Source organism: Schistocerca serialis, chromosome 5 (assembly GCF_023864345.2).
Source record: "Schistocerca serialis cubense isolate TAMUIC-IGC-003099 chromosome 5, iqSchSeri2.2, whole genome shotgun sequence".
Classification (NCBI taxonomy): Eukaryota; Metazoa; Arthropoda; class Insecta; order Orthoptera; family Acrididae; genus Schistocerca; species Schistocerca serialis.
Window position 1 is genome coordinate 438627811 of NC_064642.1, and position 27626 is coordinate 438655436.

Here is a 27626-nt window from a genome sequence, read left to right on the forward strand (position 1 = left end):
ATATGCCACCTGCATGTCTAGCGAATTTCGCCTTGCAGTTTCATTCTCATGCAGCTCGATGTTTATGATGTTGTGTGTCCTGAACTATGTGTGGCACAGTGATATAATTTTGCACGTACATTTAGTGGTGTGTGTGTCTGCTGTTTTCAGTAAAGTAAAGAAGTAATCAATTAAAATGTCATGCATGATGCAGCAGTTTCTCATGCATCTCAGTGCTTATGACGTCATGTCTCCTAAATTTTGTGTGCTAAAACAATATATTTTAGTAGGTACATTGAGCGGCATAAGAGGACACCGTTTGCGGACTGTGTTGCGAATAGATTTAGTAGTAAAGAAGCAACGAATTAAAACGTCACGCAAGATGCGGCAGTAACTCATGCTTCTCGGCGTTTATGACGTCATGTATCCTGCGCTGTGTCATGCAGCAATACATTTTTCTAGACAGATTCAGATGTAGAACTGTCTGCGAGAAGTCTTGCGAATAGAGTTAGTAGCAACGAAGTAATAAATTTATCGATCTAGCATGACGCTGAAGATTTTCACCCATTCAGAGTATACGACGTCATATCTCCCAAACTAACTGCCGCGAAATGACGTAATTTCTCTGTATCATTTTCTGGGATATGTGAATACCGCCTGTAATATACTTCACGAATATAGTTCGTAACAAAAAAGTAAAAATTAATATGTCCCGCTATAGGTACCAATTCCACTTAATGACCATCAAAAATCTAGTAAGTTCCTGAATGCTCTCATTCTCAAATACTGGACACCTGCTCCCGCTTCGTGAACTACGTTGTTTTTACACCTCCCGCCTTACCCCAGAAAGATTCGTTCCAGACAAAATGGTTCAAATGGCTCTGAGCACTATGGAACTTAACTTCTCAGGTCATCAGTCCCCTAGAACTTAGAACTACTTAAACCGAACTAACCTAAGGACATCACACACATCCATACCTGAGGCAGGATTCGAACCTGCGACCGTAGCGGTCCCGCTGTTCTAGATCTTTCCAGACAGTAAATGATATTTGTACCAAGTTGGTTTGAATTGGTCCCATGGTTTACAGGGAAGGTGCAACATAAATACATATACGTAATTACATGCAAATATACATCCTTTTTTATAATTTCTGTAGATCTATTGGTGAAACCGTTCACCATGTTATTATCTCATATATCCAAAATTCTCTCTCAATAAATCAGTATCTGAATCCAGCTAGTATATTTTAAGTGATATTCTGCATCCGATGGCTTTGTAGATTTGAATTAGGGCATATATAAGCAGAAGGTAATTCTCACTTCATTTCTTACCTAGACACCTTTGCCCCGGCATTATGAGCTGCTCCCATGAATTACATTCTTCTGGAGTCCATCATTACTTCCTCCGGAATTTGTCATTATGAGCCGAATTTGGGGCCCAGTAAGGATTCCACATTTCACATTTTCATCAGCTATCAGGAGAAAGATCCATACTAATTATAACATATGTCTGCATGTTTCACATCTCCTCCTAAACCAATGGGCCGACTTCAAACAAATTTGACAAACATGTCACTTACTGGCCGTATAAATTGAGACTGGATTTTAGAACAATCCACCTATGAAAGAGATAGGGGAGGGGCGAAAAATCAGAGTAGCCCGTGACACGAGAATCCCCCCACTTTAATTATCCAGAATTTGAGAATGAGAGCATTTACAGACTCGCAGCAGACTCTGTGCAAAATTTCGAACTTTCCCGAAACTTTTCTGTCTGATAATGTCCACAAAATAATGAAAGGAAGAAATGGCTATCGCTTACTATATTTTCGATGTTCGGGAAGTAAAACTTCCACTTGAAGCATGAAGTTTTACTTTTATTATTACTTTCTACTACCTGCATTCGCAAAACATTTTCCAGGCGGAATACGCATACACCATCAAGTACACCAGAAAAATTACGTCATTGTACGACTCTTAGTTTATTAGATACGATGTCATCAACGTTGAGATGCATGTGAAACTATGTTATCGTACAAGACGTTTAAATATGTTACTTCATTGCTACAAAATCTATTCAGAAGACTTTTGCAGACAGTATCGCCATCTACCGCTCGATGTACCTAAAAGAACAGATCGTTCTACGACTCATAGTTCATGACATATTCTGTCAAATACTGAAAAGCATGAAAAACAGCCGTATCATGCACGACGTTTTAATTTATTACTTCTTTGTTACTAAATCTATTTTCATCACATACCGCAGTCAGTATCCACATATGCTGCCGGACATATCTACAAAAATATGTCATTGTATGACAGATAGTGCAGGAGATATGACATCATGAACACTGCGATGCGTGAGAAACTAAGCGACCATCCATGACGTCTTAATTTATTACTTCGTTACTATTAACTCTGTTTGCAACACATTTCGCAGACGATATGCACATATAAGAATGAATGTACGAGCAAAATGTATCATTGTACACCGTATAGTTCAGGAGTCATGTAGTCATAAACACTCATCTGCGTGAAAATTTAAGAGCAGGGCGAATTTCACAAAACATACAGGTGAAATATGTGTACAATACGGGTGACATGCGTTAAATATATGTGAATCAGATCTGGCATATGCATATGCGTGCAAAGGCTTGAGTAAAAAGCTTATTCTTAACTCTTGGAATGAGTTGAGTCAAATTCAGTACGCAGGTTACTTACACTCAAGAAAGAAGTACTCAGCCGTTAGAACCACCAGCCTTCTATTGGGGTGAGTGTGTTTACGTGGAGACGAAAGGGAGGAGGGAGAGATGGACAGGTGGGGAGTGGGAAGAAGGAGACAGACGTAGGTAGGGGATGGATAGAGATAGAGGAGGGTAAAGTTGAGAAAGAGAGAGGAGATGAGCAGATTAGCATAGAAAGGGATGAGGAAGAGACGTACAAGGACAGTGGAGTTGAAAGTTAGACAGAGAGTAGAGGGAGGAGGAGATCAACAGAAGGAGGGAGAGGAAAAAAGACAATGAAAGGGAAGAGGAGAAGATAGACAGAGATATGGGAGAAGGAGTGATATCGAATAAGAATGAACAGAGTGTGGTAGGAAGAGGTAGTGGATGGTGAGAGGGGAAGGGATATATGGACATAGAGAGGTGCAGGAAGAGATTAACAAAGGGAGATGGAGGAAAAAGAAACAGAATAAGTGGGGGGAGAGGAAAAAGTATTGAGGGGGAAGAAGCAGAGTGATAGAGTGGGGAGGATGAGAGTAAGGGAAGGAGGAAGTTTGGAATAAATAAAGTGACGGAATAAATACTGCAGCCCCAATAAATAAATAATGCAACTTAATGTAATGTCGGGAATACATTTGTGTAGGTAATGTACTGAAACGATTTATGTTCCAAGGTCACAAGTTAATGTAAGAACGGGATAATTAATTGAAAATGGGATGTGTTGGCACAGTAATAACCGGTGTAGCTGCCAGACTGTTAAATGAAAGAATGCAAACGTGCATGCTCTTTGTTGTACAGGTGCTGATGTCAATTTGTAGGATGGAGCTCTATGCCTGTTGCAGTTGGACCGCCAATATTGGGATTGTTAATGCTGTTTGTGAATGACACTGGAGTAGCCATTCGATGATGTCCCATATGCTCTCCGTTGGAGACAGATGTTGTGTTCGAGCAGCTCAAGGCAACATGTCGATACTCGATAGACAATTTCTAGTTACAATAATGGTATGTGGCCAAACGTTAACCTGCTGGGAAACGTCTCCTGGAATGCTGTTCATGAAGGCAGCACAACAGTCTGAATCATCAGACTGACTTACAAATTTGCAGTCAGGCTGCATAGGATAACCACGAGAGCTCCCCTCCTGTCATAGAAAAGCGCACCAAGGACCATCACTCGTGTTGTAGGTCCAGCGCGTCTATCATGCTGGCATGTTGGTTGAAGGCTTTCAACCCTCCTCCTTGTAACCAACACATAGTTATCACTGGTACCGAGGCAGAACTAGCTTTCATTAGGAAAGACACCAGAGGTCGCAAACGGCAGTGGTTTAGGGTCAGTGGAATACACGCTACAGGTCTTTTGGCTCGGAGCTGTTCTTGAAGTAACCGATTTCTAACGTTTCTTTGTGTCACTGTTGGTACCAATTGCTGCTGAAGTTGCTGCTGCAGATGCAGTACGATGTGCTAGATGTATGAGCCAAACACAGTGGTCTTCCCCTGGGTGGTGCCACGTGGTAGTCCGAAGTTCGGTCTTCTGCGAACGTACATTATCGTGATTACCGTTGCCAGCAATCATTACATTCCCACCAAGTCTTCCTGCAGAATTGCAGATGGAACATCCAGTTTCTGGTAGCCTTATTACACGACGGCTTCCCAACTCAGTGAGGAGTTGATAATGGCGTCCTCGGATAACATCAGACTGCGTTGAGCGAAGGTTGGGAATTCGTACGAGCTCTGATAATCGCGCAGTTGAGCGCCCCACAAACCAAACATCATCATCATCATTGGATAACATCAGCTCACCAGGTCCAATCTGAAAGGTAACTGACGCTCACAACAGTTACAGCGATTTAAAGTAAACCTTATTTACTTCCTCACAGTGCCGCTACTTGATGCTACGATTCTTTCCGTGTGTGTACATACCCCGGCAACGCCGGATACTCTGCTAGTTTGTCTTATAAAGTGATGAGCGACAATCAACCATTTACTGAAATGTTCAATTAGTCCCAGTTTAATATTCAGGGATAAAAAAGTTTTCCCCAAGTACAGGAGATTCTTGGAGTACCTTTATTATGACTGGAATTAACTCTCCTATTTCCAGTGAAATGTGTCTTCTTTAAGTCAGTCAGTTTTCTCGTGTTCCATTTATTTACAAGAGGATTACTGGCACATACTTATGAATTTGTGTCACTAACATATAGATCGATTTCCGCATTTTCTGTGCTACATGAGCTACACTGAGGTCTTTGGTTGTGATCTTACGAGCGAGTTTGGCTCACCTAAGAGCGAAGGTGTGATCACCTTACTTGGGCAGGTTCGTTTTCAAAACGAGAAAGTAGCATAAAAAAGCCGTTAAAATTCCGAAATTCTATCCCTGCCAACCTCCATCCCATGGGTTCGCAGCAGTAATAGCAGCATGAACGAACAACATTCTGACTAGAGACGGAATTAGTAACGGACCTTAAACCCAGTGTGTTAGCCAAGTGATACTGAAGCCGCAAGACAAGTGTAAATAGCGGAAAGGACCAGGCGTCACAGCTTGAAGAAGAGACCATCACCGAGATAACAATCCAGTTCTGCTTACTGGGCATATACCTTCGCCATTGGGCTACACTGGCGCTGCAGCCGCCACACATGCAAGGGCTGCTCTAGCACGTCTCCCTCCCCATCACAAATTGCCAATACCTATTCCCCTTTTAAAGTTGCATTAGTATTTACAAGGCAGGGAGACATACTAGGGTAGCCAGTGCGGTGTCGATTATTGCAGCAGAAGTGGTGGCGTAACGGATAGCGCATCTGCCTAGTAATCATGAAAGCAGTGTTAGAATCCTACAGCAGGCACAAACTTTAATTCATTGCTTAGGCCTACATCATTAAGCTAGATAAAGGTGAGACTAAGTACTTCTCAGGGATATCAATTGTTTATGATATTCTGCCAGTTCAGTTACTCACCAAAAATGAGTCTCTCCTGTGGCACCGCTTCCACATGTCAATGACCTGGGAGTGCACCATACTTCAGGAGGGTACTGCAATTTGGCCAACTATCGCGTGACGACAGTCAGACCTTGCGGATCAGCCTCTGTCATAGCCTTTTCTGAATGGTACACGAATTCACACCTTTCTGTAAAGTCAGTCCGGAATAGCAGTATTTGACCCCCTCCCCCAAACTATCAGCACTTCAGAATCGAACAGCTGGGCAATTGTATGGCGACAGCTCTGCGTGCTTTGCGGATGACCCTCAAACCTCCTTCCGCCATCTGACCATCCAGGTGCTTAGGCTGCTCAGTCCTCTGCCGCCTTCTCGGAGCTGTGATATGTGGGATCGATCCATCTTCAGCTCTGCTGTGGTATCTACGGAGCACTTCCTCCTACTTTGCCGATTGACAGCCTTACTGATTCATAGCGATGGCCGTCTTCGCCGTGTCGACAACTCTACGGACTGGCGATAAAGCGATGCTTCAATGAGTCTGCTACGCCATAACGGTGGCACACAGTCAGCGGTGTCAGTTACAAGTCAGGGCTGATAGTCGGCGCAGCGAGAGACGCCGTGTTCGATGTATTTGTTGTGCTTGCCACTCAATCTGTTAGCATCAAAGTCTAATTAATGTAACCAAACAGTAATAAACGGTTTCTTGTATCCACGAGCTGCATTCTTGGCTGTATTTTCTTCCACATTCGGTCGGAAGACAACGCCCGTTCTTAGTCAGCCTACACACTCTATTGCGGTCGTCGTACCACTGGCTTTTCACTATAAAAAGTACACTGAGCATTCGTGGACATTCCATATCCAGCAACAAAAGCTCTTGAAATTTTTAAAGTGTTCGTGAGCTAAAATATAAATGTCACTTACCAATTAGGTTTAGATTTATTATTTCTGCAAAGCATTTGCTTACACTTTGAAATTCGTGACAAGAGTGCTACAAAACCAATTAACCGGACCAAACGTAATACGATAACTCTTTATCAAGCTTCCAGACACCATCGCTCCCTTATACCAAAGTACAAAATGAAAGAACAGGTTTCAGTTTCCAGAATGAGTGCTTGGGTAGCTCATATGGTAGAGCACATGTCCGCGAAAGGCAAAGGTCCCGAATTCGAGTCTATGCCCAGCACACAATCTGCCAGGAAGTTAGATATCAGCGCACACTCCGCTGCAGAGTGAAAATCTCATTCTGGGAACATCCCCCAGGCTGTGGCTAAGCCATGTCTTCGCAGTATCCTTTCTTCCAGGAGTGTTAGTTCTGCAAGGTTCACAGAAGAGCTCCCGTGAAGGAGACGAGGTACTGGCAGAACTGAAGCTGTGATGACGGGTCGTGAGCCTTCGAAAGGCAAAGGTCACGATTTCGTGTCTCGGTCCGGCACATAGTTTTAATCTGCCAAGAAGTTTCAGATTTCGGTTGATTATTACAGAAAAACCATGAAAGGTAGAAACACTTCCCGCATGTTACTGGACAGAGAAAGATTCAGTTTGACACAGTACGTTTTTAACATTATGGTGACCACCCCACAAGACATATTATTTTGCGTGCTGGAATTGGAGCGTAGTGAATCCATTGTTGAAGTGCACCGTGCATTCGGCTGTTGAGTCAGCAAGAAGTCGCCTTTGCACAAGGAGATTTATGACTGACAAGTTGGGTGTGTACAAAGTAAGAACAGTGGTTGACCACACACTTCAGATGTCGATTGTATCCTAGATGCGTTCACACGGAGCCCACGGAAATTCTGAAGACCGGCAGGCTTAGGAACTTTACCTTCCTCAAACAACGCCATGATATGTTCTGAAACGATACCTGGATATGAAGTCTTCCAACTTGCAGTTTCTGCAACATTACGTCCCGGAGACTATAGCAGACCATACGAATTTAGCATTACACTTCTCCAGGATATTTTTTCCTAAAGACTCATCTTTCCGGATGAATCGACGTTTCAGCCACCGCTTAAAGTACACCACCATAATGTAAGAATTGGAAGCTCACAAAATCCTGACGTCATCGTCAAACATGAAAAAGACTCACCGATACTGAATGTGCTTTTTGTCGTTTCTGTTTACAAAGTTTACCGACCTCTCACTTTCGCAACATAAACTGTGACAGTAAGTCAGACCTGGACATGCTGCAAAATTTGTTATTTCCTCAACTTCACGAACAGTACAATAATTTCATTTTTCTGCATGTGGAGCTCGCCTCCTTTTCACCACGAGGTCTTAGCGCTATTTTAACAGCACCATCCCACAACGTTGGACTGAAAGAGATGGCTAAGAAAATGTTGTTCGTTGTTTCTTGCCTCAGAGACACCAGAACCCACTTCTAGCGATTTTTATCTGTGTGTCTTTACATAAGACAGAGACTTTTTCCCACCAATAGCTGCTACTCTTCAAGTTCTGACTGAAAAATCGAACTGTTGAAGCTGTCTAGTCAATAAACAGAGACGTGCTGATTTGTGTGTGGAATGAAATGGAAAACCATTTCGATGTATCTCAAGCAACACGTGGTGCTCATGTCGAGTGCATGGTATAGTATCTGTGGGAACATGTGAAGTTCGAACCGTCGTCTGTCCTTTGACATGCACAATATATTTGTGTCTTTCACAGCTTGTCAGTAACAAGCAACTAAAATCTTTCTTTTTGAATCATGCTGTGCTCTGAAGCTATACCCGAACACCGTCTGAGAGTTTGTCTGTGGGTGTAGCTCTGTATATAACAGTTCATAAATTTTACTATGAGGTCTAGGCGTTCATTACTCGACTGTTACTGCAACAGAAAGTAAAAATCCTTGGCAGTATTCCGACAAGATATCATTTAAAAGACTTCTTAACTGATGGCAGGTAGATGGCATAAAAATAACTGGGATGTAATTTGCTGCTTTGAACTGACGATAAAATTACTAGAAGGTGTTGAGAGAACAGCCTTTTCCTATTAAGGATGATGAGTAGGTGCTTAACATGACAATTATGATGATGAAGAAGAACAAGATGAAACAGTGACGGACAGTAACAAACTGATCGCAAAGATGAAAAATCTATGTAGATTGTAGCGGATACGGTGATAAAATTTACAGTGTTAAGATTAGATTTATATTAATACCTTCAACTGCTAACGGGCGTTGATATATATCAACGGGGCCAGGTGAAAATGTGTGCCCCGACCGGGACTCGAACCCAGGATTTCCTGCTTACATGGCAGACGATCTAGCAAATCTCAGCCACCGAGGACACGGAGCACAGCGTGACTGCTGGGACTATCTCGCGCACGCCTCCCGCGAGACCCACATTCTCAACTTGTATGTCCACACACTACATTCGTAGTGTCCCACCCCAACACACTCATTACTTGTGGAAGACATTCTTACCAAGTCCCGTAAGAGATCGGGGAATATGAGTGCATCCGCACAGAAGAAGATGGTCATGGCCGGTGTTGCCGGAACTATATACTTATATGGATATGGTGTCTGTTCTTTCAGGCATGTCAGAAAGAACAGACACCATATCCATATAAGTATATAGTTCGCGGGACTTGGTAAGAATGTCTTCTACGAGTAATGAGTGTGTTGGGGTGGGACACTACGAATGTAGTGTGTGGACATTTAACGTGAGAATGTGGGTCGCGCGGGAGGCGTGTACGAGATAGTCCCTGCAGTGGCGGTATCCTCTGTGTCCTCAGTGGCTCAGATGGATGGAGCGTCAGCTATCTAAGCAGAAGATCCCGGGTTCGACTCCTGGTCTGGCTACTGATTTTCACCTGTCCCCATTGATATGTATCAACGCGTGTTAGCAGCTGAAGGTATCAATATAATTCTAACTTTGATCTAGACGGCTGCAGGTCTTGTCCGAAAGAACAGACACCATATCCATACAAGTTTATAGAGTTAGGTTTGTGCGTAAGTTCGTAGCGCTTTTGTTTTGCATGTTGGTATTCTCGTTGCTGTCGTTTTATATGTCGGTCAGAATTTTTTATTTATAGTTCACTGTTGCTGTTTGAGTTTACATATTGCCTCGCGGGATAGCCGCGTAGTCTCAGGCATCATATAACGGTTCGCGCGGCTCCCCCCTTCGGAGGTTCGAATCCTCCATCCGTCGTGTCTGTGTGTGTTGTCCGTAGCGTAAGTTAGTTTAAGTTAGATTAAGCAGTGTGTAACCTTAGTGGCCGATGACGTCAGCAGTTTGGTCCCGTAAGACTTTACCACAAATTCCGAAATTTTGAGTTTACATACTGTCATGTTTTCGTTTGGAAATGATGAATACCTGTGGACGCTAGAAAACCGAGTGTCAAGTGGAGAAATATTAACGTTTCCCATATACTGTTCTGTTTGAATTCAATAGAGACGTGACAGCAGCGTAGACAGCCAGAAACATTGGCATGTGTATGCGGATAGTGCTAACGTTCAAAGGATGACAAGAAAATTGTTTTCTCTCTTTTGAGGAGGATCGTTTTGACATTAGTGACGCTTCACGTTCAGAAAGATCTGCTTGGTTTGATGAAGATCGTTTAAACACATTAGTTCACAATGATACTCGTCTGTGAACCCGAGAACTGGCAAATGTGATGAATGCAATGACGGAAGTTCAAATACAGCATGTATGGATATCGCACAATCTTAGCCAAAATCACAAAAATGAGCGGGTAGCCACAGGTGCATCTCCGCATGTCCTCATCAGTTGGCTCATGATCAACATCGAGCGTTCGTATCCTGTATCGTTACTGGGAACGACAAAAGGTATCTTTATGCGTATGTCCACAAGAGATAATGTTACGCATCCGGTGGGACAGCGACGGTATAGTTTACTAAGAATTGCTCCCCCGAGGCGTTGGCATCACTGCTGACAAAAATTGACAACAACTGAGGCGTCGTACAGGCGCAACCAAGAACAATGACCAGGAAGACTGCGTGAATCGACGCTATACCACGATAATGGCCGCCCGCAATCTGCTAGACACCATACAGGTGTTGGGTTGAGAAGTGTTTCCGCACCCACCTTATTTAGCTCAGATTTTCACCTCCTACGTTCTCTATCGAGCAGCCATCAAGTAACTTTCTTTCCGGATAAAAATGCACTCCGAACATGACTCGACGACTTCTTTTCCTCAGAACCACGTGATTTCTACAGTCGCGGAATCGCAATTTTACCTCAGCGTTGGCAGAGTGTTGTGAACAGTGACGGAGGGTGTATTATTGATGACTAATGCCTCTGTTATGTCTATCTGTTGAGTTTATTTAACTTATGGAAAAGCCCTGCAGCCGGCCGCTGTGGTCGAGCGCTTCTAGGCACTTCAGTCCAGAACTGCGTAGCTGCTACGGTCGTAGGTTCGAATCCTGCCTCGGGCATGGATGTGTGTGATGTCCTTAGGTTAGTAAGGTTTACGTAGTTCTAAGTCTAGGAGATTGATGTCCTCAGATGTTAAGTCCCATAGTGCTTAGTGCCATTTGAACCACTTGAAAAACCCTGCGAGCTTATGCACCAATCCAATACATAGAACTACACATCGAAATCATTCCGAATTGAGAATGAACTTGCTGAAAAATTCATAATATGTGTTCTATATTATAGATGAAACTGGGAATGAAATCAATAACAAGAAGGCGACTAGTTAGGAATACTGATACTTCTGACGACTCAGTCAAACTAAATTAATTCAAAGTTCTGTGCACAGTTAAAAACACGTTGGTCTGATATATTTGAGATACACGAATAAACATGAAATGGACGTGTACATAAAATACTTGATAAGTAGAGCAGCACTATTCGAGATATCTTAGGACTGGAGTTGCTGGTGTAGTGAAACAGGACAATCGATATGCGAAGCTATCTACTCAGCTTATGGGGTTAAGTGCTCAGGTTTAATATTCTACGGAGGAGATCAGATACTGAGCGTTCAGAACGGCGTAATAAACAGCGCTCACTGGTGCGGGTCGTTGCACGATATACTGCTTCTCGTGCCATGGCTGCTAGCAGTAAGAGTGCTTGCATGATCCGGTGCTAAAACATACTCTTTGCTTAGGGAAAAAGAAATTGAAATTCATTAGGTTAGCATACATTTTCGGTGAGCGTCGCATTAGGTCGGACAAAGCAATGAGACTCTCATATATTCTTCACGTCTTACAGACAGTACACTCAGTGAATTCACAAACACTGTTTTTCAATTTCCGTTAGTTTCCGTTTCGCATATTTCGCTACCAATACCGCCCCTAGACATATTGCTCTTATTGCTATGTGACAAAGCAAATAAAACTAAATAATAGCGTAAGCATAACGCTGTGTTTTTTGGTATTGCGTTATATCTCGGAGATGCCTTTGAAAAAGGATGCGACCTACACAACAAAAAAAGGAAAATTTTACTTACAGTAGTTATAGCTCTTATTTTCACATTCATCATTTTACATCCATTAGTAGAACATAATTGTACTCGTAATCTCTATTCAAGCATTAGTGGAAGTGGGTAGATAGTTGGAGATGTAGGGATATGCCCAGGAAACTTCGAAGAGACTAACGTCTTCTGCGAAGGACGAATCTAAGAATGTTGTTAGGATAGCAAAAGAGTAACAACGAAGGCAAAATTAATTTGAAAATCATCTGGACATGTCGCTGTTAATTATCGAATTACGAAGTGCCGTAATATTTCATCTACATCTACGTGATTATTCTGCTATTCACAATAAAGTGCGTGGCAGAGGGTTCAATGACCCACAAGTTCAGACTCAGTGTTTATAAGTTTCAGTGATGCTATTTCCGTGCACTTTCTTTGTGTACATCACACCGAACTTAGAAAAACCCAATTTTTTCAATTGGATTAAGCAACACCTATTTAGAATTTGGGAAATATTAACGTATGTTCCTGATTATTGGCAGTGTATCAGAATCTAATGAGTTCCACGAGCAGTGGACTAATTTGTTCCTCTTTTTTTGTTATTGTCGGCTCTACGTCCAACTTTCCTCACGTAGTGATATACAGTCCCGGAACCTTTTGGCAGTCACAACGAAACCCAAAGAACCGGGACCGACTGTTAATTGACACTATTTGGCCGCTTCTGTTTCCGGGAGTCGACATTTTGACGTCACTTGCCCGTTGCTGCCGTAAAATATTTGCCATATTGTTTCGCTACTACATTTTCTAGGAGCCTGCCCCTTCAAATTGGTGGACAGCAGAGATATAGCAATGTCCTTCCCCTCCCGCCGGCCTCTCGCCCCCCTCCCCCCGCCCCCGCCCCACCGGCAATGCCCACTCCCCTCCCCCGCTGAATCTACTTCACCGTCTCGCAGATCTGATAGCGCCTTTTACCGTTCCATAGCGCCTTTTACCGTTCCTTTGTACTGTGCTGCAAGTTTCAGCTGTGTTGCACAGACTGCTTGAAGTCGTTACTTCCAGCCTGCTGCAGCATGTTGCACGGAATCGAAATCAAGTCTATATCCGTGCGTGCATGGTGAAAGGAGTGCTGAGGCGTAAAACACGAACAAGGCGCGATATCAGACGTTTGTGCGTGTTCGAATCTGACGCGTAAAATTGATTATTTTCTGTTAATGTACCAAACTGTGCTGTTCACGTTCGCATGAACAGGCACACAACGACGAAAAGGACGACAGCGAGGTACTTCAACTGCAACAATCCCTCCGATCTGCAAAATCAAATTCTATGTTTTTGCTGATTTTTCCCACTGTTGAAACTTGCCACAAATCATTTCTCCGATAAGTCATTCATGTCTGAAAATGGGAAAGTGGCATTTAAAGACTGCCTGTTGGTAATATTACACCCTTCTTCAAGAAAAGTGAAGGAATTAATAAGCGGCGTACTAAATACAGGACAAAGATGTATTCCTCAAAGTCAGACTGTATGTAAGAACTGATACTCAAATGTTCTTCCATTCAGATGCGAGGGCTTAGCATTATTACGGCGAAGAATCTTTCCTGCTAAAAGTTGGATATCTACGGCGGGTCAGTAGCTCGTTTCACGTTCTCATTTCGAATAAACCCTAAAAGCAAGAAAGAGTGAAGTATGTTTTCGGACTGCACTTTCATGAGCAAGAGAAAAGATAAGATAACAAATGAAACTGATTATTGTTGGTGTACAGCAGCTACTAGTTACGAATGGCTCTTGATTCAATCGTCACAAGTTGATATGCCTTACATGTTCCTGCTTTCTTGAAAGTGCCGCAGAACTAATAGGCCTCTTCTATTTACCAGTTCCAAAATAAATCAGAGAGAGTTGGCGGAGTGTCCTGCTGCCCCACGCTCGGTACGCTATCTTCTCCTGACTCCAAAAATTAACCATGATATCCTCGAGAACTACTTCCCATAGATGAGAAGTATAAGCCACACCTACGATCATCGAGTCGCATTACAGTGTATGAACAGTTTATATCGGTACATTGTAGACAAGCATTCGTTAACAGCACTTATCAGGAAAAGAAACGTTGAAGACGACAAGAGTAGAGAATGTGTCAGTGCGTCTATAGATAATGGTTATAATTTCAGTATGTGGCAAAATAAAAGACTTGTTATTTCGAGAGCAGTTTACTGATAGACTGTGACATGTCAACAAGGATCTCACTGGACAGTAATGTGGCAAAATGTTTTCTGAGAATTGGTTACCAGCCATCTGCTCAGCCCCCTTCTAGGAGGACCAGGGTTTTGTTTCGGTGTTATCTCCCTTAGCCGATATGTTCCGATTACTTAAGGGCGCCGGAAATCAGTACGCCTTTCATCCTCTCCCATTTCAATTACCTCGGATGTGAAATGACCTACGGCTACAGCAGAGATATTGAAATTAAGCTTAGTAAATCCAGCCGGGTATGTGGAACAATTAACAGAACCCTAAAAAAACAAAACCAGGAAAGACCCTCAAATTAAATTTTACAAAACCGTTGCAGTTTGCACACTGCTCTATGGAAGTGAGACCTGGGTGATTACCACGAAGCAAGAAAGCCGGATTCAGGCACAAGAAATGAAATTTCTTAGAGCAGTTAAAGGTTGCACAAGAGAAAACAGGATAAGGAATCAAGAAATTAGAGAAGAACCACAAATCTTTAGCCTCAATGATAAAATTCGAGATTAGAGAAGAAAATGGAACGAACATCTACAAAGAATGGAGAGTGAGAGACTTCCCTTAAAAGCAAGAAATTATAATTGCCATGGGAGAAGAGACAGAGGAAGACCCCGACAGAGATGGGCACCGTAACAGGTGATTCCTGCCTAACACCTGAAGAGAAGATGATGATGATGACATTTTACGGTAGGATTTACCATGACCATTACTGATGTTGTTTGAAACAACAGTGTTACTGGTGCAACTTTTTGTTCCAGACCAAAGAGTTTGTTACGTAAGGTAGTTGTCTGCACACCTTTAATTTTTAGGTTGTTGAAAGACAAAAGTTAGGAAATTTTCCTGATAATAATAAGGTATAAAATGACACAGAAATGATATGACATTGATCGTTAGTATAAATCGATTTGGAAACTTAATTATTTTAACGCTTCAATTTGAAACCAAATTCTAGTAGTTATTTCGGAGGAGGGGAAGAGAGTGTGTGTGTTTGTGTGTGTGTGTGTGTGTGTGTGTGTGTGTGTGTGTGTGCGTGAGAGAGAGAGAGAGAGAGAGAGAAAGAGAAACTACAACCGCATAAAATCCCAATGTAACACCAGTATGAAAGTCAGAATAGATTTATAACTTGTCTTTAATTGTGTTTAAATTGATGTAACATGGTCATTGCATATCTGTCATGAAAAATGGTTGTTTCACGGACCATTAGCTCATTACTTATACGAGCGACGGCGCACTGTAAAGACATGGGCAGACAGCGCCAATTCCGTCGCTTGTGTGTCATACCCTTGCTTCGTTTCTACCACGCCGTGTGTGAAAGTGCATGGGCGATACACGAATACGGGCGACAGAAATCGAAGCATTTGCTTCATACACTGAAGACGTCCGCTAATGTGCTCGTCAAAGCTCCCACGACAGCATGAGGCGATTGGAGTACTAGTACCATTACTACATCAATGTGTAACCGCGCTGCTACTGCGGTCGCAGGTTCGAATCCTGCCTCGGGCATGGCTGTGTGTGATGTCCTTAGGTTAGTTAGGTTTAAGTAGTTCTAAGTTCTAGGAGACTGATGACCTCAGATGTTAAGCCCCATAGTGCTCAGAGCCATTTGAACCAACTACTACTACTAGTAGTTTTATTCATCAGAAGATCACTTTTACAAGGACATTGGACGTCTCATCGTAATATATTTTAAAAACAACAAAAGCGATGTAACTCATAAACAGGGTGTCTCAAACCTTTTGGGTCAAATTGAAATAAGTGATATTCAGACCACAACAAGTTTATTGTGTTATGGTCATAGACAGATCAGACCGCATAACAACAGCGTAGGTCACAGTAAATGTTCATACCAACGACTATCAATCTCATTGCATGTATCGCAATGGTGGATGCAGTTGTGCCGAAATCTCGCAAAGATTCCGGATGTCTGCTGAACAATGGAACAGGCAGCAGGTGATAAACAGCGTACAGCCCTGACCACCAAACGGACATACTGCACAGAACTTAGCTCTTAGCACATGTACCATGTGACAGCCGCGTGCATCACGGCAGCGCATTAACCTGTGCCGCACACACACCACTGTCCCAGGTGTTAGGTGTCCACTCTTTCAGACACATCGTGATGTATGCATGGTGAAGTGTAGTCAAACGTGTAACGACACTCTTCACGAGAGTTGGAAAACATGCATTTAATGTAAAGTGTGGCAGGATGTAGAGACTGTAAATCAGCACGAATATAAAGAGAACACTTTCGCAATAGACGACACCCAATCAGAAGAAGATTGTCTCCGTAGATGCCAACTTACGAGAGAAGGTTTCGTTCATGCCACAGAAAGACCGCCAAGGTTCCCACTAAAGACACTGTCGAACACCAGAGTTTGAGGAATTGGTGTTAGATCGTGTGGCCGACCACCCAGCAATAAGCATGAACAAAGTTTCCCGTGAATCACATCTTCCATGGATTCAGTTTGGAGAGTACTGGTGGAACAGGTATTACATCCCTACGATAAAGAACGCGTGCAAGCACTAGGACCAACGGAATTGTCTGTCAATGGATTATCCACCGTAATGCTGTAGTGCCGAGCTTGAAACAGTTTGTATTATTCATGATTTGGTGTTTTCAACAGCCGCAAGAGCCACGTCTGAAGTGAGGACAATTCCACGCGCTATCTACCCATCGTTGGCTCCCAGAATCTATTCTATGTTGGGTATGAGCTGGCATTTTTCAAGATCACCTAACGGGACCGTATTTGCTGCCTCACCGTTTGAGTGCTCCACATTACCTGGTGTTGCTGCGAGATGGGCTGCCACAGTTCTTGGAGTCTGTGTCCATTGCTGCCGTGAAAGGATTTGGTTTCAACACGATGGTGCATCAGCCCACTTCTATGTTAGTTTCCGCGAGAACCTGAATAGAAAATACACTAATCGGTGGATTCGGACGTCCTGTTCCATGCCCAGCGCTAACGCCGGATCTCACACCTGTGGGCTTTATCTCCTCGGGTTACGTTAAGACGTTGGTGTATTAACTCCCGCGGAAACGAAACGAGGCCTGATTACTAATGTCCAAGCTACCTGTCCTCTAGTACAACAGGTACGAGGGATCCTTGGGAAAGTGCTACAGAAATTTATACGCCATTACTAAAAATGCATTGAGACTGGCGATCGTCAATTTGAACCATTACTATGAGTTACGTTGTTGTTATATGGTGTATGCTGAGTATATCCATAGCACAATAAATACATATTTCCGACAATTTGTTCCCCGTCTCAATGTAGTCGGTTGTGGATCCGCTATCACTTGTTTTCATTTGACCCAAATGGTTTAAAACACTATGCACACAGGCATGTTGTCAATATGACAATGCGCCTATAGCGCAACGGATGCAGGGAAAATGAAAATTGTGTATTTCCTCTTAGCACTCGACGCCACGATGACTTGTTCAGTTTGTGCAGCCTTGTTGTGCGTTCCGTGGTTCGTCTAATCACACGCGGGTTTTCCAGTCCACTCTTGTACGCGCCTTCTTGAGCGCTTTCAGGAACGTGTAAATTAACGTCTACGGATGATGGTTCGAATTCCCGTACGGGCCAACAATATTTACTTTTGCTGCGATATTTCAAAATGGCTCGAGATGGAGGCCTTTATAGCCCCTTTGATAGGAGCGATTTCCTTCCTCACCAGTCCGCAATTCGAGTTTGTGCTTCGTGTGTGATAAACTAGTTCATTCCTACGCATACATACACACACACACACACACACACACACACACACACACACACACACACACTCACAACCACCCACATACGCACACCCATCCACCCACCCACCCACCCCCACCCCCCCACACACACACACACACACACACACACACACACACACACACACACACATACACACACAAACCTATCAAGGAAACGTAAATAAAAAGATAAACATAAATGGTAGCAGAAAAGTTAATGGGTTTGTTTGCGAAATAAGTTTTCTGCTATCAGTCACAGGCCTCCACCTAACATCTCTAACAGATCAAATTTAATTTCGTCATGATGTATTTTATTTCAACACAAGACATGTGTCACATGTATCTGAATAGATGCCTTCGAGCACTTACTTATTTAACGTAGGATTTTCGGCAAGATTCCGCAATAATCGTCCCTCGCTTTCCTTTATCTGCATCACTACATACAGCATGCACCTGGTCACATTTGTACTGCGAAGGAAGACATTTCGAGAGATCTTAGTTGTATCTGCCATACCAAGGCGGAACACACAGTGTCTAGTTGTCCACTCACTTGGTGACTTCTACAGACGTTCCTTCCTCAGAGGCAGCTCATAGAGCGTGGTTATGGATCTCTTTGTTTGAGGCTGTAAGAAACAGCCTAGTAATGGGACTAAAGCTCTTAGAACTAGAAAACAAGAAGTCAAATTTATATAGGGATGCCAGTAGTCTTTTAATAAACACACGAATCACGTAGTTGACTTACTAAAAAACTACTAGCAAGCGATAAAATATACGTTCGAGTACAGTATCATACATTGTACTCATAAAATGCATAATAATGATGAACATTATTCATAAAACAGTTCACATAATTTACAGTTCCATATTTAAATAAACTTATTACTTACACTTTCTGTTTTTCATTGCTCATAGAGATTCAGTTGATTTACTTGATTACATAGACGATACGTAAATTAGATTTTAAATTTACCTTCTACACTGTACCGTGCAGCCACTACAACTCGGTACGCTCACGCGAACCTGTCCAAAATCCGACTCCTATAGTCAGCCCGAAACACTTTGGGCAATGTGCATTTTTGGCGCGTTGAAGGCACATGAAGTGCTTCATCTGCATTATCCAATGCTAAAGTTGTTCGAGAATGCTGGTAATAAAATAAATATGAATGTGGCGTAGGACATCCTGCTATTGCTCACCGCTGCCATAATTGACAGTAGCAACAGGCCGATGTGCAGACTCGTTCCCATACTATTGTAAAACTGCGCTCCCTAGAACGCTCCCAAAGCAGAAGGAAATGCACTAAACCTTAACTGTCAAACGTTGTTTCCAGTAACTTCAGTTTCTGCACACAGTTTCGCTTCTATAATTTTTATTTTACTATATTCACAGTTCCATACTTCCAATGTTTTTAAAAATTTGCACAGGACAGACTAGCATGGATAGCTGCAATTAACCAGTCTTAAGACTGAAGATCACAACATTATATTTTGACACTTCACGTGATTCTAGATCCTTTACGTATTTCCGCTTCAACAACTTTACGATGCTTACACTTTTCACTATTGGTTCAAATGGCTCTGAGCGCTATGGAACTTAACTTCTGAGGCCATCAGTCCCCTAGAACAACTTAAACCTAACTAACATGAGGATATCACACACATCAAAACCCGAGGCAGGATTCGAACCTGCGACCGTAGTGGTAACGCGGTTCCCGACTGTAGCGTCTAGAACCGCTCAGCCTCTCCAGCCGGCCCTTTCACTGTTCTAGACTAGGATCATAATATCTCCACGTAAAATCTTTTATGGAGTTTCTATTTTGTCTACCTTCAGAGCACTGTTACAAAGTTTCACACTTTTAATACTTTAACATATTAAAACAGTCTTCGCTACTTTATTTTCTCTTTAAATCTACTATTTTATCCCTTTTTATAGTTTTACCAATCCATTCGACTATTTTAAAAGAAGGCTTTTTATATAGCTGATTTACTGCAATTTTAGCATTAGACCCTGTGTTATTAAATCCGTAGCGTCCCTCTCGCCCTCCCCCCCCCCCCCCCCTTCCCGCTCTGAATCCTCCTCGCCTATTGTATCATTTTACTATTTTATGCCATTTACATTTTTCCTTTTCATTGTTCTGCACTATTAGTATTTAATGAGACTTTTTACAAAACTATATGTTCCATGATTCTAGTACGGCCTGTATTGTTAAGCTCATGATATCAGCACCATCGCTCACCTACTTCCTTGCTCCTCACCCATTCAGCCTCACTCCACTTCGCCTTCCCCCTCTCCCACGTCCCATATACGCTTGCTTAAAACAATGACGGCAGTTCCTAAATACAGTACTCTGCTACGTGTTTCTGAGTAAGACGGATTTCTGTCGCAACTACTTAGGTCAGTTTTACATTTATGTACAATTATTTTCTTTTCTATTTATTGTAAAATACCTATTCAGTTTTACTTTCGTTTATATCTGAAGATCCTGAGTGATCGAAACATGTAACTTAACTATAGATGCGCAGCTGAGACGTAACAATAAATGAGGATTTCTTAAATCGTCAGTAAACTGTAAAGATGTTGTGGCAAAGAAATGTTAATATCTGAAAATATGTCTATAGATCACTTCACTTCTTACATGATACTCAACTAACATTTAAATTCGCAGTCGCGAAGTCTGTCTTCTGAGTCAATACAATGACACATAGAGTCGGAAATGTCACAACCTGGATTTTCTTCCAACTACAGTGCACGATGTTTTCTTTCAAGGATCTACACTAGATTAAAAGAGGACCTAACTCAGCAGAAAATTCGATTTCAAATCTGACATGAATTCCACGGGGGTAAATTTTTGCGGTTTCACTTGTTTTCGAATAGTGCTGTTGGGACAACGGGATTTTAAAAGCAGGGATGTTAGCAATGAAGAATACTTTTGTTATTATTTTGATTTTTCTTTTGCGCCATCAGTCTTCTGACTGGTTTGATGCGACCCGCCACGAATCTTCTCCTGTGCGAACGTCTTCACCTCAGCATAGCACTAGCAACCTACGTCCTCAGTTATCTGCTGGATGTATTCGAATCTCTATCTTCCTCTACAGTTTTTACCCTCTACAGCTCCCTCTAATACCATGGAAGTCAATCGCTGATGTCTTAACAGATGTCCTATCACCTTGACCCTTGTCCTTGTCAGTGTTTTCCACATATACCTTTCCTCTCCGATTCTGCGCAGAACCTCCTCATTCCTTACCTTATAAGTCCTACTAATTTTCAACATTCGTCTGTAGCAGCACAGCTCAAATGGTTCGATTCTCTTCTGTTCCGGTTTTTCCACAGTCTGTGTTCCGCTCCGATACAATGCTGTGCTCCAAACGATTATTCTCGTAAATTTCTTCCTCAAACTGAGGCCTGTATTTGATGCTAGTAGACTGCTCTTGGTCAGGAATGCCCCTTTTTGCCAGTGCTAATCTGCTTTTTGTGTCCTCGTTGCTCCGTCCGTCATTGGTTATTTTGCTACCTAGGTAGCAGAATTCCTAAACCTCATCTACTTCGTGACAATCAATCCCGATGTTAAGTTTCTCGCTCTTCTCATTTCTGCTATTTCTCATTACTTTCGTCGTTCGATTTACTGTCAATGCACTCCGAATTTAAGTTACACTTCATTTTTATTGCTTTTGTTGCTATAGCAGATAACACACAAACATCACTTCACAATACAAAACATACTTGAAAACATCTTCCTCGCAGTCACTGTTAAAGTTCACATTTTAGAAGCTGACTACAATATGCGTCTTTCCAACATGACGTCCCAGACTTGACCTTCTCAAGGTCCGACTCTCTAACAACTAACTAACAAAACTATAAACTAATAATCGCTTACGCGCCCAAAAATCAGAGTTACAAGTACGTCAAAGATCATAGTGACAAAAGAAAGAATACACATAAGAATAATATCATTGCAATATAAACATATCGATGTATCACAAATGAAATCAAATCTGAATGTTGTCTCAGAAATATGTTAACTACTTTACAGAAACACAGTAGAATATTACTGGTATCGAGAGGTTCAGGTGAGGTGCAGTAATGGTTACGTAATTCAAGAACCATTACAAGCTGTTATGCTGATTCTGCGATAATTCTCGCACTTGTCAGCTCTTGCAGTCTTCGGAATTGTGAGGATGATATTTTTGCGAAATTCAGACGGCATATTGCCAGACTCGAACATCAACGTTAATAGTTGTTTTTTTCCCACTTTCCCTAATGATTTTAGAAATTATCATAGAATTTTATCTCTCTCTTCTGCGCTATTTGATCTTAAGTCTTCCAAAGCTCTATTGAATTCTGTTTCTGGTGGACTGTCTATTCTAAATCGAATTTTGTTTCTTCTTCTATCACATCAGACAAATCTTCCCCCTCAGACAGGCCTTCGGTGTACTCTTTCCACCTATCCGCTCTCTTCTCTGTATTTACTGATGGAATTCCGGTTGCACTCACAGTATTACCACCCTTGCTTTTAGTTTCACTGAAGGTTATTTTTACTTTGGTATACGCAGTCAGTTTTTCCGGCTAGCATTTCTTTTTGAATAATAAAAAGTTCGTAGCCCAGTCTGTGCGCGACCGTCAACAGTTAAGCGCCCGGATGTTCTGCGCCACTGCCCGCGGCGCGTATTCGGCCGGGCTTTGCAGACAGCCAGCCGGCTGCCTCCGTAGTAGGAGAGCCGCGGCAGCCGTCTCTTGTGGACTCAGCGCATTAGCCGGCTTCCCGTTCAGCACCCATAGGTCGGCACCCGTCCTCCTCAAATAGGGCTGCGACACAGTGTGTCGGGGCCGGGCAGGGCCGCGCAGGGCCCGGCGAGGCGAAGTGAGGCGGAAGAGGGAGCGGCCCACCTCGGTGTTAGGCGCGCCCGCCGGTCGCCGCCCCTCCCTCTGTAAACATTATAAGTTTTGATACGGGGCGTGTCCCCGGCCAGATATTGCCAGTCCGACCCCTCTGGTCAATATGAGGCCAGCCCGGCGGCTGCGACTTAGCGGCGCCCCTGCGTGGCTCGTAGAGGGCACGCGTCAACGCAGCAAAAACGGCTTACTACCTTCACCGTCGTCATTTCGCACTTACCACTTTGCTTGTAGTCTGATTAGCGCATTGTCGCATAGCGGGACAATCGGACTGAGACTGAGAACAAGGATCGGGATTTATTTAAGAAAAACACGTGCAAGGGTGGCCCAACTTGTAGCGTCATTTATCATTCTCAAACGAATATGTTCGTTTAATGACAACTCAGTCATGAGTTAACTGACAGTTACCAATAGGCCTGTGAAATACACTGAAGAGCCATAGAAACTGGTTTAGGCATTCGTATTCACATACAGAGATATGCAAAAGGAAAATACGGGGCTGCAGTCGGTAAAGCCTATACAAGACAACAACAGTCTGCCGCAGTTGTTAGACCGGTTACTGCTCCTACAAAGGTAGGTTATCAAGATTTAAGTGAGCCTGAATGTGGTGTCATACTCGGCGCACGAGAGATGGGACACAGCATCTCCGAGGTAGCGATGAAGTGGGGATTTTCCCGTATGACCATTTCACGATTGTACATCGAATGTCAGGAATAAGGTGCAACATCAAATCTCCGAGATCCTACAAAAAAGTGACCCACGACGACTGAAGAGAATCGTTGAACGTGACGGAAGTTCAACCCTTCCGAAAATTGCTGCAGATTTCAATGCTGGGGCATCAACAAGTGTTCTCGTGCGAACCATTGAACGGAACATCATCCATGTGGGCTTTCACAGCCGAAGGCCCTCTGTGTACTCTTGATGACTGAACACACAAAGGTTCTAGGCGCTTCAGTCCGGAACCGCGCGACTGCTACGGTCGCAGGTTCGAATCCTGCCTCGGGCATGGATGTGTGTGATGTCCTTAGGTTAATTAGGTTTAAGGAGTTCTAATTTCTAGGGGACTGATGACCTCAGATGTTAAGTCCCATAGTGTTCAGAGCCATTTGAACCATTTTTAAACACACAAAGCTTTACTCCTGGGCTGTCAACACCGACAATGGACTGTTGATGACTGGAAACATGTTGCCTGATCGGACGAGTCTCGTCTCAAATTGTATCGAGCGTATGGACGTGTACGGGTATGGAGACACTGTCATGAATCCATGGACCCTCCATGTCAGCAGGGGACCGTTCAAGCTCTGTAATGGTGTGGGGCGTGAGAAGTTGCATACGTCTAGATACGACTCTGACAGGGGACACGTACGTAAGCATCCCGTTTGATCATCTGCATCCATTCATATCCATTGGGCATTCCGACGGATTTGGGCAATTCCAGCAGGACAATGCGGCACCCCACACGTCCTGAATTGCTGCAGAGCTATTACAGGAACACCCTTCTGAGTTTAAATACTTTCGCTGGCTACCAAACTTCCCAGACATGATCATTATTGAGCATATCTCGAACGCCTTGGAACGTGCTGTTCAGAAGAGATCTCTACTCACTATTACGGGTTTGTGGACAGATTCATGGTGTCAGTTACCTCCATCACTACTTTAGACATTAGTCGAGTCCATGCCACGTCATGTTGCGACACTTCAGCGTGCACCGGAGGCCTACACGATATTAGGTTGGTGTACCAGTTTCTTTGGCTCTTCAGGGCAAATACAAATAGTTAAGATTTTAAAATTAATGTCACAGTATATAGGGACTTTAGCATTATGCATAAAATTACAAAAAGTATTCAAAATATGTCGACTGTGCAACACAGCGATGGCCCGACTGCAAATAGCTAATTAATTAAATAAACCTGTGGCTGCACTCGGTTCCCGCAACAAGACCATAACTGTGGGCAGATTTCACAACAGCACTTGTATATAAGTTCAAGAAACATAAAATAAAAAAAATTAAAATGCGTACATCACCGATTATTCTGCTTTCATGTTCTGTCAAAAGGCTACTCACATCTTAAACTAAGGCAGCAGTAGCACTTCACTGATTGGCCATAAGCCTGTTCCACATTAATCGCGTTAAACACTTAAATAAACTATCATGCCCCTAAAACACAGTTAAAATGATAATGACAATTAGACTCTTAATTTTTAAAGAAAACAGGAAACACAGTGCGCAATTTTCCCAATGGCTTTCATTACAGGCTAATAAGGATCTAACTATAGCGGAAATACTGAGCCAATCATTTCCTAATCCGGTGATACCCCCGATACCCCCGCCGTGGCACGATACCAAAACAATAACAAGAGACTACTCAGCTTGAGGCTGGAAAGGAAGATCCGCAGAATCCCTTGTCACCTGTCGACACATAGGCCCCGTGCGATGACGGAAAGGCCGCCGAAGCAGAAGGGAAACGCGTCCCTGCCACAAACCATCAGAACAGCAACGCGTCAACTACTGCCGAACCACGGCCGTCAACATATACCAAACAACTAACAGAAAAACAAGTTCAATAATAATGAAGATACACAGTAACAGATAACGAGTAATTGAAAATTCAAATAAAAATCATCCGTATAGGAGCGGCCCGCTCATAACATTGCAAAATTAGAATTATATTAATACCTTCAGCCGATGAGGACGTTGATATACATCAATGGGGACAGGTGAAAATGTGATTCCCGACCGGGACTCGAACCCGGGATGTCCTGCTTACGTGGCAGACGCTCTATCCATCTGAGCCACCGAGAGCACAGAGGACACCCCGACTGCAGGGAGTATATCGCGCACGCCTCGCGCGAGACCCACATTCTCACTTTGTATGTCCACACACTACATTCGTAGTGCACCACCTCGACACACTCATTACTCGTGAAGAGATTCTTACCAAATCCCGTAAGAGTTGGAGGAATATGTGTCCATCCACACAGAAGAAGAAGGTCATGGCCGGTGTCGTCAGAACTATGTACTTATATGGATATACATAAAATTGCTGGTTAACCTTCCTAGCAATAACAAGAAGCAATGTAGAAGGTCATTTAAAAGAATAAGTACATAATAATTCCACCAAGTTTTAAAAATCAAGGTACATCTTTATTGAGGCCTCTTAGGGGCTAATAGACGCTGTAACTGCGGTAAGCATAAAAGACAAACGGCCAGTTAAACTCTATAACTACGACCCGAAGGGTTCCTCAACAGGGAGTAAGAGAGTGAGCAAATAAAAGCGCGCACTCACATATGATAACACACATGCGTACAACTAGGCTGAGCGCACACAACTTTAGTTGAAGGCCAAATCCAATAAATCGCCCCAGAAAGGGCCAATAGGTTTACAACATTCAGGAATTACAATCAGTAGTATGAAATTCTCAATAATAACAAACCATGATATCAGCTACAAGATTAACATTCCAAAATACTAGCTTGGCGCTTACAGATACCTCCAAATTGAGACACACAGCCCTACAGGGGTCACCAGAAGGAGTGAAGAAACTGTATTCCGGTCGAGTTCACACTGGGCAGAATGAACAACCTTTAAGCATAGTACTTACTAAACAGTCTTCATGCATAATTTCAATTTAATGCCGAGGGCCAATACCTCCAGGTCTCCACGTAGGCAGCAGCAGATAATACTGCCCTGCTGCTTGTTGCTGCTAACAAGTTGTTCAATACATCTCGGAGTATTTCGCACACCACAGATGACTGATGCACGTTGTAACCAAGTTGAACGTGAGGAGATCTCCTCCTTGTCCATTAAACCTGCCGGTAACAATGGTGAACGCTGCAGGAAAACGCGAGCCCCATAGCCCAACAGTGAACGGTGTTGACTCGCTGCAATCGCCAGGACGCAGCGTACTCAGGCACACTCGTCGAGCTCCGTGTCCGACTCATCGCTCTCCACCCCACAGTCGGAGAGAGAACACATCACCCAGCAAAGATGGTACAATGAGGGCCAGAGTCGATGGGATGCGAGAACAAGTGGCGCCAGTAGGATCTCGCGCGCGCCCATACGGAAGCCGTCACGACTCAAGTACCATGTTTTAATCGCTGATTTGAATACACAATTATAGTCTGTCCACATACAGACTGAGTACAAAATGCGGTGAGGCTCAATATCTGGCATTGTCCTCTTCTTCGTTTAGACATTTCTTCAACATGTAACTTCACGGAAAAATAAATCGTGGCACATACAATAATCTCAGAAATCTTTGAAAAATTGAAAAGCGTGCCCTTGTTTCACACTCCTTTCCTCTTTTATTCCATTTTTTAAGACTCCGTGCCCCAGTCTGTAAAAACGGAACCCTTATAGGATCACTTAAGTTCTATTTATATAACACTAAAAATATATTTTGGGTCAATTTCTATTCGTCTGTTTCCTGTTAGGAAACTACTTTCTCTTGAAGGAGTTGGTGTATCAAATTCAAATTTGTCACGTACCAAGGTCTATGGTTCCTTGGCGATGTAAGACTTGTAAGCTTCTAAGTCAGTTCAGTGAAAAGATATGGCGATTTGCGTCACATACTCATCAACCAGAACGTTATGAACACCGGTCTACGATCGATATAACCCCGTCCTGGCGACAGTGCCGTCACCTGGAGAAGAACGGCTACTACTGTGACACACTCACGGCGCAAGTAGTAACAGTGAGCGTGCTGTCCATTTATATAATTGGGAAGGCAGGCGATCTATTTGAGTTTCACCGATGATAGATTTTGATGCCCTGGAG